Genomic DNA, 16,217 nt, shown 5'->3' with positions numbered 1-16,217 from the left:
AAGGATATTCATTGGAGCACTGTTCCTAATAGCAAAAGATTGAAATCAACTAAAGGCCTATCAATAGGACACTAGCAAAATAAATTTTGGTGATTTTACTATGGAATACTACAAATGCATTAAAAACATGAGGTTGATCTAAGTTGCTGGTCTGATCTGATCCCCAAGTAATATATTAATTGAGAAAAAGCACTGTGACAAGTAAGAAAAAGAAACAGAAGGCATACAGTTTGAGAAGAAATGAAACTGTTCCTATTTGTAGGAGAAATAGTGACAACACCAAATGCTGGTGAGGATGCAAAGAAACTGGATTGCTGATAGGAACATAAAATGGTACAATCACTCTGGAAAACAGATTGGTAATTTCTTACAAAATTAAATGTGCAATTACCATATGACCTAGCCATTGTACTCTTGGGCATTAATCCCAGAGAAATGAGAACTTATGTTCACGCAAAAACTTGTACACGAATGCTCCTAGCAACTTTATTCATAATAATCCAAATCTGGAAACAACCTAGATGTCCTTCAACAGGTTGACGGCAAAACAAACTGTAATACATTCATATCATGGAATACTATTCATCAATAAAAAGCAATAAGCTATTGCATGACTAATAGCTGTGCATTTATTATGCAATAACTTGGATGAATCTCCAGGAAATTGTGTTGGGAGAAAAAAAAGTCAATACTAAAAGATAATATACTGCATATTTTCATTTATATAACATTTCTGAAAAGACAACATTTTGGAAATGGAGAGATTAGTGGTTTCCAGGGGATTCAGGATGGCAGAAGGGACAGGGAAAAGCTGGGTATGGTTATAAAAGGGAAACATAAGAGATCCCTATTAGGATGGAACTGTTCTGAACTTTGACTGTGGTGGTGGATCCTGAGCCTATACATATGATAAAATTGTATAAAGATAGGTACATATATAAAAGAGTACTAGTAAAAGTGGCAAAATCTGAATAAGGTCAATGGATTATATCAACGTCAATATCCTGGTTGTGATACTGTACAACAGTTTTGCAAGATGTTACCATTGGGGGAAACTGGATGAAGAGTGCCCTGGTCTCCCTATATTACATCGATTCCCTGAGTTATGATGGTTTGACTTAACTATTTTTCCAACTTTACCATGCTGTGAAAGTGATACCTATTTAGTAGAAACCATACTTCAAATTTTGAATCTTGACCCTTTCTCGGGCTAGTGATATGCAGTATGATACTCTCTTTTGATGCTGGGCAAGGGGGAGTGAGCCGCAGCTCCCAGTCAGCTGTGCCACCATGAGGGTAACCAACCAATACTCTACAGGGTCTTGTGTTGCCAGATGATTTTGCCCAAATGAAGGCCAATGTAAGTGTTCTGAGCATGTTCAAGGTAGGCTAGGCTAAGCTATGATGCTTAGTAGGTTAGGTGTATTAAATGCATTTCTGACTTACCATATTTTCAGCTGATGATGGATCTACTGCGACGTAACCCTGTCCTAAGTCTAGGAATGTCTGTATTTCTTATATTTGCATATGAACCAACAATACCTTTAAAAGTTTAATTTAAAAAATCAAGGTACAGAACAATGTGTGTAGCATACTACCACTTCTATAAAAATGGGGGCCATATATTTATAACTATACTTGTATTAGCATAGAATATTTCTAGAAATATATTAATAAAAATGGTAACAGTGGTTCCTCTAGGGAGGAGAACTAAGAACCTGAAGGTCAAGGGAGGAGGGAGACTTACTTTCCACTGTATATTTTTTTGCAGGGTTTAACATTTAAAACCTGTGCATGTATTGTTTTTACATTTAAAACTCGAAGAAATTTTAAAGCAAATATGAAATTTAAATAATTTTTTTGTAGTGAATGCAAAGATGAGAGCTTATAAACCATCAGTTTATGTACCACAATGATCCTACGCCCCTTTCGGTGGGGGACATCTGGGCTTTTATTGGTAGGAGAGGGAACAGAACCCAGGCTAGTGCCAGCAATATGCACCCACCTCAGAAGGCCACCTAAATCTCCTGATTAATAAATTTGGGGTGGGAAGGGGTGTCACTGCACCCCATGAAGTGACAAAGCACTGTTCCCCAACATTCTGCTGCTGGGTGTATAAATGGCTCTGTGACTCCACTATAAATCACCAGGGTTGAGCCCCAGGGGAGCTTTTATCTCCTGAAATATAATTACACATAATTTAAATTTTAAAATCATTAATCAGTCCCAGCCATGTAGGGGTTCTTATGCATTGATGTGTTGAGCTGGAGGGTGAGCCGTAGGTAAAGTAGACTCACTCTTCAGCAGGAACCAGTAATGCTCCCTGACAATTCTGATCCCTTGAAGTGAAGCTACTTATAGCTGTCTGATCCTGAGAAACAGGCCCGGTTGCCTGTTTATTTTATTTATGATGATCAATATCACATCACTATCACTGAGTTTTTTCAACTTATTTACAGCGTATCCTGTTCACCTAATATTTGTTGGTGAAACCTCTTTTTAGGAGATAAGGGTTTTTACTTAATGAAAATAGGAAAATTAACTAAAGAGTCTATAAAAATGCTCTTTAAAAAGTCCTGCATCCCACACTATCCATAAACACAAGACAATATAATGCAGGTGAAATCTAAAATGTGAGATTTAAAGTACAAAAAGTACGGTTTGATTCCATGCTAAACAGATTAAGCATGTATTTTAGAAAAAAGACACTTTTTCCCTCCACCCATCTCCAATGCCATGAAAGATTTAAAATATTTCAGACCTGAAAGATGCTCAAATCTGTCAGCACTAGCAGTTGGGAAAGCAATGCAAATAGAACATTACACCTCCCCAAAACCTACTGTTCTCATTCTTAGCACACAACAAACCTTGTTACAGACCATGAAAAACAGACGCCTTGTCAATTGTACTGAAGCTAATACAAAAAAAAAACAAAAAAACAAAAAAAAAACAAGTGTTTAACGCCAGAAACTGAGCATTCTGTTTTCTTGCAAGCAATGCAGTGTGAAAAAAATATATAGAAAAGTGGTACATTTGGCAGCTAGCACATTTAAGAAATAGTGAACAAAAAACAGGAGGACTGGGCACGGTGGCTCATGCCTATAATCCCAGCACTTTGGGAGGGGGAGGTGGGTGAATAACTTGAGCCCAGAAATTCAAGATCAGCCTGGGCAACATGGTGAAACCCCATCTCTATTAAAAAAAAAAAAAAAAAATTAGCTGGGTGTGTGGTGCATACCTGTAGTACAAAGAACTCAGGAGGCTAAGATGGCAGGATTGCTTGAGCCTGGGAAGTTGAGGCTGCAGTGATCTGTGATCACGCCATTGCACTCCAGCCTGGGCCACAGAGTGAGACCTTGTCTCAAAAAAACAAAAAACAGACCAGGCGTGGTGGCTCACTCCTGTAATCCTAGCACTTTGGGAGGCTGAGGCAGGCGGATCACGAGGTCAGCAGATCGAGACCATCCTGGCTAACACGGTGAAACCCCGTCTCCACTAAAAATACAAAAACATTAGCCGGGCATGGTGGCGGGCATCTGTAGTCCCAGCTACTCAGGAGGCTGAGGCAGGAGAATGGCGTGAACCCGGGAGGCGGAGCTTGCAGTGAGCCGAGTTTGTGCCACTGCACTCCAGCCTGGGTGACAGAGCAAGACTCTGTCTCAAAAAAATAAAAATAAAAATAAAATACATGAGGGAAGAAACAGATCTATTTACTGAGAAATGCATGATTTTTATAAGGTTTCTTGTGAAGGGAAAACCCTCTCAGCTTCGTAGGAGTTAAATCATTGATGCACTTTGGTATTTAAGAATAAGGCCAGGCTTAGGCAAAACCGAATGCTGTGGACTGTGAGGATGTGTGTGTGTGTGAGGTTATTATGTTCAGTGTCCCATTTGGACAATGAATTCTCTCACTGAGAATTGGCTGCTCCATTAAGGATCTCTGATAACCACCTCTCTTTAGCCTGCTTAGTTCTCCAAGGCTGTGTGGGAAGAGTCACCTTTCCTGGGACACCAAAATCATGCCCTGTGCAGGCGGAGTTTCCCTGGTGGTGATGCCCTTGGCTGCTTGTGCTGGCGTCCTGGTTTTGGGTATGCTAGCTGGGTCTATGTCTGGGATGACCAGTTGTCCCAGTTTGCCCAGGACTGAGAAATTTCTTGGGACACAAGACTTTTAGTGTTAAAACTGAGCCTGTCCCACCCATAACAGTCTAAAAGGCAGAACTAACTCAAGGGTCTATTGATGAATAAATAAGTTAACAAGACGTGGAATATTATTCAGCTTGCAAAAGGAAAGAAATTCTGACACATGCTACAACATAGAGGAACTCCAAGGACATTATGCTACATGAAATAAGCCAGTCACAAAAGGACAAATGCTGTATGATTCCACCTATAGGAGGTACTTAGAGTAGTCAGATTCATAGAGGCAGACAGGAGATGGTTGCCAGGGGCTAGGGAGAAGGAAAATGGGGAATTAGTGTATAATGTGTGCAGTTTTAGTTTGGAAAGATGAAAAGGTCTAGAGACTGATAGTGATGATGTTTGCACAATGACACCACAGACCAGCATGCTTGAAAGTCATTAGAACGGTAAATGTTTTGACATGTACATTTCACTACTATTAAAAATTTAAACCTAGTCCCAGGCAAACTGGGACAGTTGGCCACTCATATCTTACACCTGCCTGCCTTTTCTCCTCCGTCCCTCCAACAGATAGATATAACTCAGGATGCTGCTTACTCAGTGTGGTCTCATCTGTGGCAGATTTCATGGTCTCAGCTCCTGTTACACGAAAGGGCAGGTTCTGAAGCATGGGATTCCACTTTCCCTCTAGCCCTGGATACAGCTGATTGGATGGGCAAACCCCTGTTCCAAGCAGAGCACAACTCATGGGCTTGGCTTGAAAAGATGAACTGAACCAATCAGAGTCCTCCCTTGAATACTGGTTGACGCAAAGTACGGTTGCAGCTGGCATGGACACTGGAGTGGAGAAACAGGTTGGTGTGGTGGCTCACACCTGTAATCCCAGCACTTTGGGAGGCCTAGGGGGGCAGATCATCTGCGGTCAGGAGTTTTAGACCAGCCTGGCCAACATGGCGAAACCCCATCTCTACTAAAAATACAAAAATTAACCAGGCGTGGTGGTGGGTTCCTGTAATCCAGCTACTTAGGGGGCTGAGGCAGGAGAATCGCTTGAACTCAGGAGGAGGAGGCTGCAGTGAGCTGAGATTGTGGGACTGCACTTCAGCCTGGGTGACAGGGTGAGACCCTGTCTCCAAAAAAAAAAAAAGATACAGTGGCTCAGGAAATATCCCTGTCATAGGTTTAGCAAACCATAGAAAAGACTCTGATGGTAACACGTAGTGTATATGTACTTGTAGATATAGAATATACATATATGAATATATATATGCATATATAAAATAATAATACTATTTGGAGCTTTGCTATACAATTTTTTTCCCCAACAGAAGATCCACATACCTTGTTACCACTCTGCCTATCTCATTTTCTGCCAGTTTTCACCCATATCCTCTCCTCTCCAAGCTCAGCCACAGTTATTATTGCCTTTAGCCCTTTGTGCCTGGGGTTCCCTTCCTAGCGGGGTCTGGCTGTTGGCCCCAGTGAATTGAATTTCATCTCATGCTCACTGAGCCTCTACTAGGTGTCATATACTGTGCGAAGCACTGCATATGCATGACCTCATTTTCACCTACATAACAACTCTCTGTGGTGGGTACTATTATTTTCCTCATTTTACAAATTAGGAATTTACCTGCTATGATTTGAAAGTGTTCTACAAAGTTCATGCCTTGGAAGCTTAATCCTCAATGCAACAGTGTTAAGAGGTAGAAACTTTAAGAGGAGATTAGGTCATGAAGGCTCTGCCCTCATCTATGGATTAACCCAGGAGAGTGGGTTTGTTATAAAAGCAAGCTCAGCTCTCTTCCTCTGTGCCTGGGTGCTCTTTTGCCGTTCCACCTTCTGCCATGGGATACACAGCAAGAAGGCCCTCACCGGATGCCAGCACCTTGATCTTGGACTTCCCAGCCTCCAGAACTGTGAGAAAATAAATTTCTGTTCTTCATAAATTACCCAGTCTGTTAAAACTCTGTTATAGCAGCACAAAATAGACTAAGACATTACCCAAGATCTCACAGCTCATAAGTGGTTGACCTTGGATTCAAAACACAAGTCTGTTGAATTTCATTGCTTGTGCTCTTAATCACTACATCACACTGGCATCTGCTTAGAAGAATGAATCACTTGAACCAGTAAAAAAAGTTCTATGGAATTAAATTAACACATTTTTCTTACAGAGGCCTTGATATGAAGAAAGCTATGCTGTAAGTTTTCTGTATCTACTGATTGGATTTGTAATCTCAGGGCATTTTGTAATCAAATACAAGTTCCCAAAATTTCCACAAAGAGATATGTAACTTACATAGTTCTGAGCTGTTCTGCCAGCCATATACCAAAATGCAATCTTTCTAATCACTGTGTGACAATGCATAAGCACTGCTTAGTAATATATTGTACCACATGGCTTTGTGTCAGCATTTCTGAGTCATGGTTGCGTACCTATAACAGTCAAGTGACATATGCTCTAATGGGGTCTGACTCACTTAAATAAGCTCCATTAACTTGACAAGTTTGATTTTATAAAGCTAAAGAGGACTCTCTGAGCTCTGGGTTTTTTTCATCTCTATATAAAACTACGGTATGAGTTCAAAATTATCCCTATGACCCTGTGTGACCTTAACCATTGCTTAACTCCTCTCCTTTTACATCTTGAATTCAATTTCTCAAACATGTAGTGTGCCCTTGCTGTGTCCACCTCTTGCTCCACACTTACTTCTCCATCCTCTGAGCCTGTACTCTGGCTTCTGCTCCCTCTATATCACTGAACTTACCCACAACCTCCTACACCCTTTTCAGATATTACTTGACTTGCTTTTCTGCAGAATTTGATGCTATTTAGCCCTCTATTCTCCCTGATATTTTCTCTGCTCTTGCATTCCACTATGGCATTTGACCTTAGTACTTCTCTTACCTTTTGCTAGTTTTTGGTCTCTCTTGCTGGTCACATTTTTTCTCCTCTTTTGATGAGGATATAGTATCCTTACTCCCCTTTCTCTTTCTAGTCTACACACACATCCCTAGATGATCTCATCAGCTGTCATGGCTTCCAATATGACCTATGTGGTGGTGACTCCCAGGTCGATGCCTCCTGAATTCACACCAACATTCCAATCACCCCTGTGTGGATGGCCAGGGCCACTTAAACTCTACCAAGTTCCAGAAGTGAATTTATTACCTTCCTTTATTCTTGTGTCCATGAATGGTTCCATCTCCCTATTACCCACAACAAAACCTAAAAGTCCCTTTAGGTGTTTTCTACTTTGTCCTCCACATCCAACCAGTCACCATGTCTTGTTGCTTCTAATTCCTAAACATCTGGGAACTCTATAATCTCCCTTCTGAGTATTGATCATGTTTGACTTGAAATATTGAGCTATCTCCATAAAGAGTCTCTTAATTGAATTCACCATCTGTCTCATTTCCATGAATCTATCCTCCACCCTTCTGCCTTAGGGATCTTTCTAATGTAATCTGAATAAATCTTACAGTGCCCAATGCCCATCTGAGCTTGATGTGGCATTCAAAGAACTATACCCCAGTGACCAAAGGTAATTTAAAATACTTTCAATTTTCACTTATATATCTGGAAAAAATCAAAAGAGGTCCTATTCTTAATCCTAGACACTGCCTCCCCAAATCCTTTTCCCCAGTTGTGCATTAATTTAAAGAACAAGGTAAATTTGTATACACTGGCCTGAAAAGCTAAAGTGATTGGTATACTCTTAAGTAAAAAAACAAGTTGGCCGGGTGTGGTGGCTCATGCCTGTAATTCCAGCACTTTGGGAGGCTGAGGTGGGCGGATCATGAGGTCAGGAGTTTGAGACCAGCCTGGCCAATATGGTGAAACCCCATCTCTACTAAAAATACAAAAAAACTAGCCAGCTGTGGTGGTGCGCACCTGTAGTCCCAGACACTCAGGAGGCTGAGGCAGGAGAATTGCTTGAACCCAGGAGGCAGAGGTTGCAGTGAGCCAAGATTGCACTACTACACTCCAGCCTGGACAACAGAGGGAGACTCCATCTCAAAAAACAAAACAAAACAAAACAAAACAAAACAAAAACCAACAACAGAAACACAAGTTGAAGACAAAGATGTATATCAAAATTCCATTTTTGTTTTCCAAAAAGTATATGTGGGCCGAGCGTGGTGGCTTATGCCTATAATCCCAGCACTTAGGGAGGCTGAGGCAGGCAGATCACTTGAGGTCAGGAGTTGCAAGACCAGTCTGGTCAACATGGTGAAACCCTGTCTCTACCAAAAACATAAAAAATTAGCCAAGTGTGGTGGTTTGTGCCTGTATACCAGCTACTCGGGAAGCTGAGGCAGAAGAATTGCTTGAACCTGGGAGGCGGAGGTTGCAGTGAGCCGAGATTTTGCCACTGCACTCCAGCCTGGGCAGCACAAGAAGACTCCATTTCAAAAACAAAAAAACCCCAAAAAAACAAAACAAAATAAACGTGTATGTGGAATCCACTCCACCTGCTCACCACTGGGTGCCTGTGCACATTGTCCATTGGATGCTACCGGTGCCCCAGTGCATCACTGAGGAGACCTAAAAACAGCATGCCCCTCCTGCCACCAGCACCCATGCATGTCGTCTGGAGCCTGGGAATTGACCCCTGCCACCTGCCACTGCTGGTGCCCGTGTGCAGCATCCAGGGTCCTGAGGAGAAGCCCACCCCACCTGTTGCTGCTGGTACTAGTGTGCATTGTCTGAGGTCTGGGGATAGATCTGCTCCACCCACCACTACCGGCATATGCACACACCATCAGGGAACCTGAAGACAGGTATGTTCTACCTGTCACTGGCATCCACACATGTTGTCTGGGAGCTTGTGGATCAACCCACCCTTCCCACTCCACTGGTGTCTGCACATGTCATCTAGGGGCCTGAGGACAGGCCCACCCTTACCCACCACCACCACCACTGGCACCTGAGAAATGGCCTGCTGGCTGTTTCTATTCCCAGCAAAGCCTCACCACAGCCTCTACTAACAACCATGGTCTAAGCCACTGAAGAACTCACAGACACCACTGATGCTGATTATAGTTTACAAAATCACATGGAAACTACACCACTGTGTCCACCCAGAATCACAGCCAAAGCACTCTACCCAACCAACACTATAGTTAAATCTATAGGAAAAATTCTTCCTATGAGAGCAAACTCATAAAATCAGATGAAACAGCTATTATACCAGATGCATAGACATCAACATAAGGATATAAGAAACATGAACAGGCAAGACAACATGACCACTGCAAAGGAAAGCAATAAGTCTACAGTAATGGATCCCTCAAAAAAGGAAGTTTATGAAGTGCCTGAAAAAGAATTCAAGATAATGATATTAAAGAAACTCAGTGAGATATGAGAGAACACAGATAAACAATGCAAAGAAATCAGAAAAACAATTTATGATCTGAATTAGAAATTCAAAAAAGAGATATATGTAATTAAAAAAAGAAATACTGGACTGAAGAATTTATTGAATAATATAAAAATACAATTGAAAAACTTCAACAATAGACAAGATCAAACATAAGAATTTCTGATCTCAAAGAAAGGCCTTTTGAAATAACCCAACCAGATAAAAAGAAAGAAATAAATAAGAGAATAAAATACAATGAAAAAAGCCTACGTGACATATGGCACACCATAATGTGACCAAATATTTAATTTTTAGGAATTCCACAAGAAGAAAAGATAGGCAAAGTCATAGAAAGCCTATTTAACTAAATAAAAGCTGAAAACTTCCCAAGTCTTGCAAGACATATAGACATCTAGATACAGGAAATTTGAAGATCACCAAATAGATTCAACCCAAAAAGGGTTTCTCCAAGACATAGTATTATCAAACTGTCAAAAGTCAAAGACAAAAAGAGATTTCAAAAAACAGCAAGAGAAAAGCATCACATCACATATAAAGGAAATTCCTATCACACTAACAGTTGATTTCTCAGCAGAAACTTTATAGGCCAGGAGAGAATGGGATGATATATTCAAAGTGCTAACAGAGGCAGAGATGGAGCAAGATGGTGAAATAGAAGGCTCCACTGATTGTCCTTCCTGCAAGGACATCAATTTAACAACTACCTATATATAAAACAAATAAACAAACAAAAACAAAAATGAAAACAAAATAACCTTCATAGAACCAAAATCAGATGAGGACTCATGGTACCTGATTTTAATTTTGTATCACTGAATGAGGCACTGAAGAGGTAGAAAAAAGCAGTCTTAACTCTCTGACACGACCTCTGCTTAACCCCTGGTAGTAGCAGCGATGTGGTGTGGACAGTGTTACTATGGGCTGTGGGAGGGACAACACAGCAATTGTGAGGCATTAAACTCAGTGCTGTCCTGCTATGGCAGAAAGGAAAGCCACACCAAACTCCGCTGATGCCCACCCATGGAGGGAGCATTTAAACCAGCCCTAGCCAGAGGGGAATAGCTGATCCCAGTGGTCAGAACTTGAGGTCCTACAGACCTCACCACTGTGGGCTAAAGTAGTCAAGAGCTCTAAATAAAGTTGAAAGGCAGTCTAGGCCACAAGGACTGCAACTTTTAGGTGAGTCCTAGTGCTAAACTTGACCCAGAGCCAGTAGACTGGGTGGAGGACGGGGGCACACAACCTATTGACACACCAGCTGGGGTGGCTAAGGGGGTGCTGGCACCACCTTTCCCCTAGCCCCAGGCTATATAGCTCTCCAAAAGAGATCCTCCCTTCTGCCTGAGGAGAGGAGAGGGAAGAGCAGGGAGGATTTTGTCTTGCATCTATCTTGGATACCAGCTCAGCCACAAGAGGATAGGGCACCAGAGTCATGAGGCCCCCATTCCAGGGCCTAGCTTCCAGATGATATTTCTAGATATACCCTGGGCTAGAAGGGAAGCCACTGTCTTGAACAGAAGGACCTAGTCATGACAGCATTCATCACCTGCTAACTGAAGAGCCCTTGGGCCTTGAATAACCAGCAGTGATACTCACATACTATATCAAGAGCCTTGGGTAAGACTTTGAAACTTGCTGGCTTTAAGTGAGACTCAGCACATTCCCATGGTGGCTATGGGACAATAATTCTGCTTGAGAAAAGCAGAGGAAAAAGTAAAGGGGACTTTGTCTTGCACTTTAGGTACCAGCTCAGCCACAGTGGGGTGGAGCACCAAGCAGTTTCTTGGAGTCCCTGATTCCAGTGCTTGGTTCTTGGATGACATTTCTGGACCTTAACTGGGCCAGAGAGAGGCCCACTGCCCTGAAGGGTGAGTCCCAGGTCAGAGAGCATTCACCACAAGCTGACTGAAGAGTGCTTGGGCCTTAAGGCAACATCAGCGGTAGTCTGGAAGTACTCTCCATGGGCCTGTGGTAGTGGTGGCCATGGGATGAGGCTTCTCTGCTTTTGGGAAGGGGAGGGAAGAGTGGGAAGGACTATGTCTTGTGGTTTGAGTGTCAGCTCAGTTGCAGTGCAGTGGAACACCAGGTAGACTTCTAAGGTTTTTGACGCTAGTCCATGGCTCCTGGACAGCACCTCTGGATCCATCTGGGGCCTGGGGGAACTCATTGCCCTGAAGGGAGGATCATAGGACTGGCTTTGCCGCCTGCTGATTTTAGAGCCCCAGAGCCTTGAGCAAACATAGGCAGTAGCCAGGGAGTGTTTACATCAGGCCTTGGGCAAGACGCAGTGCTGTGCTGGCTTTAGGGCTGACCTAGCACAGTCACAGTGGTGGTGGCCATGAAGGTGCTTGTGTCACTCCACCCCCAGCTCCAGGTAGCTAAGAAGAGAGAGAGAGACTCTGTTTGGGAAAAAGCAAGGAGAGAGAATAAGAATCTCTGTTTGGTAATCCAGAGAATTCTCCTAGATCTTATTCAAGACCATCAAGGCAGTACCTCTACAAGTCTGCAAGAACCACAGTGTTACTGGGCTTTGGGTACCCCCTAAAGCAGATCCAGCTTAGATCACAACACCCAAGTCCTTCTGAACATATGGAAAGTCTTCTTAAGAAGGATGGGTACAAACAAGCCTAGACTGTGAAGACTATAATAAATACATAACTCTTCAATGCCTAGACACAGACACACATCTACAAGTATCAAGATGATCCAGGAAAACATGACCTCACCAAATGAACTAAATAAGCCACCAGAGACCAATTCTGGAGAAAGAGAGAAATGTGACCTTTCTGACAGAGAAATCAAAATAGCTATTTTGAGGAAACTCAAAGAAATTAAAGATAACACAGAGAAGAAACTCAGAGTTCTATCAGATAAATTTACCAGAGATTGAAGTAATTTAAAAGAATTAAGTGCAGAAATTCTTGAGCTGAAAAATGCAATTGGCATACTGAAGAATTCATCAGACTGTTTTAATAGCAGAATTGATCAAACAGAAGGAAGAATTATTGAGCTTGAAGATAAGCTATTTGAAAATACACAGTCAGAGGAGACAAAGAAAAGAGAATAAAAAACAATGAAGAACACCTACAGAATCTAGAAAATAGCCTCAAAAGGGCAAATCTAAGAGTTATTGGCCTTAAAGAGGAGGTTGAGAAAGAGATGGCATAGAAAGTTTATTCAAAGGAATAATAACAGAGAACTTCCCAAACCTAGAGAAAGCTATCAAAGTGCTAAAAGAAAACAACACCACACCTGTCAACCAAGATTACCATGGCAAGCAAAGCTGTTTTTCCCAGATAAGGAAACATTGAGGGAATTTATTATCACTAGACCAGTCCTACAAGAAATGTTTAAGGGAGTCCTACATCTGGAAGCAAAGGACAATATCTACCACCATAAAAACACATGAAAGTGTAAAACTCACAGGTAAAGCAGATATACAAATGAGAAAGAGAAAACAGTCAAATGTTACCACTATAGAAAATTACAAAATCACAATAATAAACAATAACAGAGGAAGAAAGAAACAAAGGATATACAAAACAACCAGAAAATAATTAACAAAATGACAGGCATAAGTTCTCATCTATCAGTAATAATAACCTTGAATATAAATGGGTTAAATATCCCACTTAAAAGATATAGACTGGCTGAATGGAATAATAAAAGAATGACCTAAGTCTGTGCTGCTTACAAGAAACTCACTTCACCCATAAAGACACATATAGATTGAAAGTGAAAGGATGGAAAAGATATTCCTCAAAGACAGAAACCAAAAGCAAGTAAGAGTATCTATACTTATCTCACATAAAACAGACTTTAAGTCAATAACTGTAAAAAGAGTCAAACCAATTAGACAGGAGAAAGAAATAAAGGGCATCCAAATTGGTAAAGAGGAAGTCAAACTGTCACTGTTTACTGATAATATGTTCATATACCCAGAAAATCCTAAAGACTCATCCAAAAAGCTTCTACATCTGATAAATGAATTCAGTAAAGTTTCAGGATACAAAATCAACGTACACAAATCAGTAGCACTGGCATCTACCAACAATGACCAAGCTGAGACTCAAATCAAGAACTCAACCCCTTTTACAATAGCTGCAAAAAATTAAAATACTTAGGAATATACCTAACCAAGGGGGTGAAAAATCTATACAAGGAAAACAACAAAACACTGCTGAAAGAAATTATAGACAACACAAACGAATGGAAACACATCCCATGCTCATGGATGAGTAGAATCAATATTGTGAAAATGACCTTACTGCCAAAAGCAATCTATAAACTCAATGCAATTCCCATCAAAATACCATCATCATTCTTTACAGAACTGGAAAAAAATCCTAAAATTCATATGGAACCAAAAAAAGAGCCTGCATAGATAAAGCAAGACTAAGCAAAAAGAACAAATCTAGAGGCATCACATTACCCAGCTTCAAACTATACTACAAAGCTATAGTCACCAAAAGAGCATGTATAAAAATAGGCACATAGACCAGTGGAATATAATAGAGAATCCAGAAATAAAGTCAAATACTTACAGCCAACTGATCTTTGACAAAGCAAACAAAAACATAAAGTGGGGAAAGGACACCCTATTCAACAAATGGTGCTGGGCTAATTGGCAAGCCACATGTAGAAGAATGAAGCTGGATCCTCATCTCTTACCTCATACAAAAACCCACTCAAGATGGATCAAAGACTAAGTCTTAAACCTGAAACCATAAAAATTCTAGAAGATAGCATTGGAGAAATTCTTCTAGACATTGGCTTAGGCCAAGAGTTCATGACCAAGAAATGAAAAGCAAATGCAACAAAAACAAAGATAAATAGATGGGACCTAATTAAACTAAAAAGCTCCTGCACAGCAAAAGAAATAATCAGCAGAGTAAACAGACAACTTACAGAGTGGGAGAAAATATCCACAAACTATGCATCTGACAATATCCAGGAAATAGTCTTACAAGGGCAAATCAAGATTCTGGACAATATCCAGGATCTACAAGGAACTCAAACAAATCGGCAAGAAAAGAACAATAATCCCATCAAAAGTGAGCAAAAGACATGAATAGACAATTCTTGAAAGAAGATATACAAATGGTCAACAAACATATGAAAAAATACTTAACATCACTAATTAACAGTGAAATGCAAATCAAAACCACAATGAGATACCACCTGACTCCTACAAGAATGGCCATAATTAAAATGTATATTAAAAAACAGATGTTTGTGGATGCGGTGAAAAGGAAACACTTTTACACTGCTAGTAGAATTGTAAACTAGTACAACCACTATGGAGAGCAGTATGGAGATTCTTTAAAGAACTAAAAGTAGAACTACCATTTGATCCAGCAATCCCACTACCAGGTATCTACCCAGAGGAAAATAAGGAATTTTATGAAAAAGACACATACACACATGTTCATGGTGGCACAACCGCAAAAATATGGAACCAGCCTAAATGCCCATCAACCAACAAGTGGATAAAGAAATGTGGTTTATATATACCATGGAATACTACTCAGCCATAAAAAGGAACAATTAGTGGTAGCTAAGCTATGAGGATGCAAAGGCCTAAGAATGATATAATGGACTTTGGGGACCCAGTGGGGAGAGTGGGAGGAGGGTGAGAGATAAAATACTACACATTGGGTACAGTGTACACTGCTCAGGTGACGAGTACAACAAAATCTCAGAAATCACCACTAAAGAATTTTTTCATGCAACCAAACACCACCTGTTCCACTAAAAACTATTGAAATTTTAAAAATAAAATTAAAAAATTTTTAAAAACTGTAAAAAAGACAAAGAATATTATTATATAATGACAAAGATATCAATTTAACAAGAGGATATAACAATTCTAAATATATATGCACCTAACTCTGGAGCAGCCAGATATATAAAGCAAATGTTATTTGATCTAAAGGGAGAGGTAGGCTGGGCACGGTGGCTCTTGCCTGTGATCCCAGCACTTTGGGAGGCTGAGGTGAGGTGGGCGAATCACTTGAGGAGGCTGAGGAGTTCGAGATCAGCCTGGCCTACGTGTTGAAATCCTATCTCTACTAAAAAGTAAACTAAATAAAATGAAATAAAATAAAATAAAATAAAGGGAGAGACAGACTCCAACACAATAGTAACTGGGAACTTCAACCCCACTCTAGTGTTGGACATATCATCTAGAAAAAAAATCAACAAAGAGATACTGTGTTTTTTGTTTTGTTTTGTTTTTCTGAGATGGAATCTTGCTCTGTTGCCCAGGCTGGAGTACAGTGGCATGATCTTGGCTCACTGCAACCTCCGCCTCCAGGGTTCAAGTGATTTCTGGCTAATTTTTGCATTGTTTAGTAGAGATGGGGTTTCACCATGTTGGCCAGGCTGGTCTCAAGCTCTTGACCGCAAGTGATCCACCCACCTCAGTCTCCCAGAGTGCTAGGATTATATTAGGCGTGAACCACCACGCCTGGCCTAAAAAGGAAATACTGGATTTAAACTGCACTTTAGACCAAATAGACCTAACAAACATTTAAAGAATATTTCATGCAACAGCTGCAAAATATACATTCTTTTTATCAGCACATGGAACGTTTGCCAGAACAGACTATATATTAGGCCACAAAAAAAGTCTCAAAAAACTTTTTAAAAATAATTTTTAATTTTTCTTTTCAAGACAAGCGT

This window comes from Macaca fascicularis, chromosome 20 (assembly GCF_037993035.2).
Source record: "Macaca fascicularis isolate 582-1 chromosome 20, T2T-MFA8v1.1".
In the NCBI taxonomy this organism is placed as follows: Eukaryota; Metazoa; Chordata; class Mammalia; order Primates; family Cercopithecidae; genus Macaca; species Macaca fascicularis.
This window is presented reverse-complemented; position numbering follows the sequence as displayed.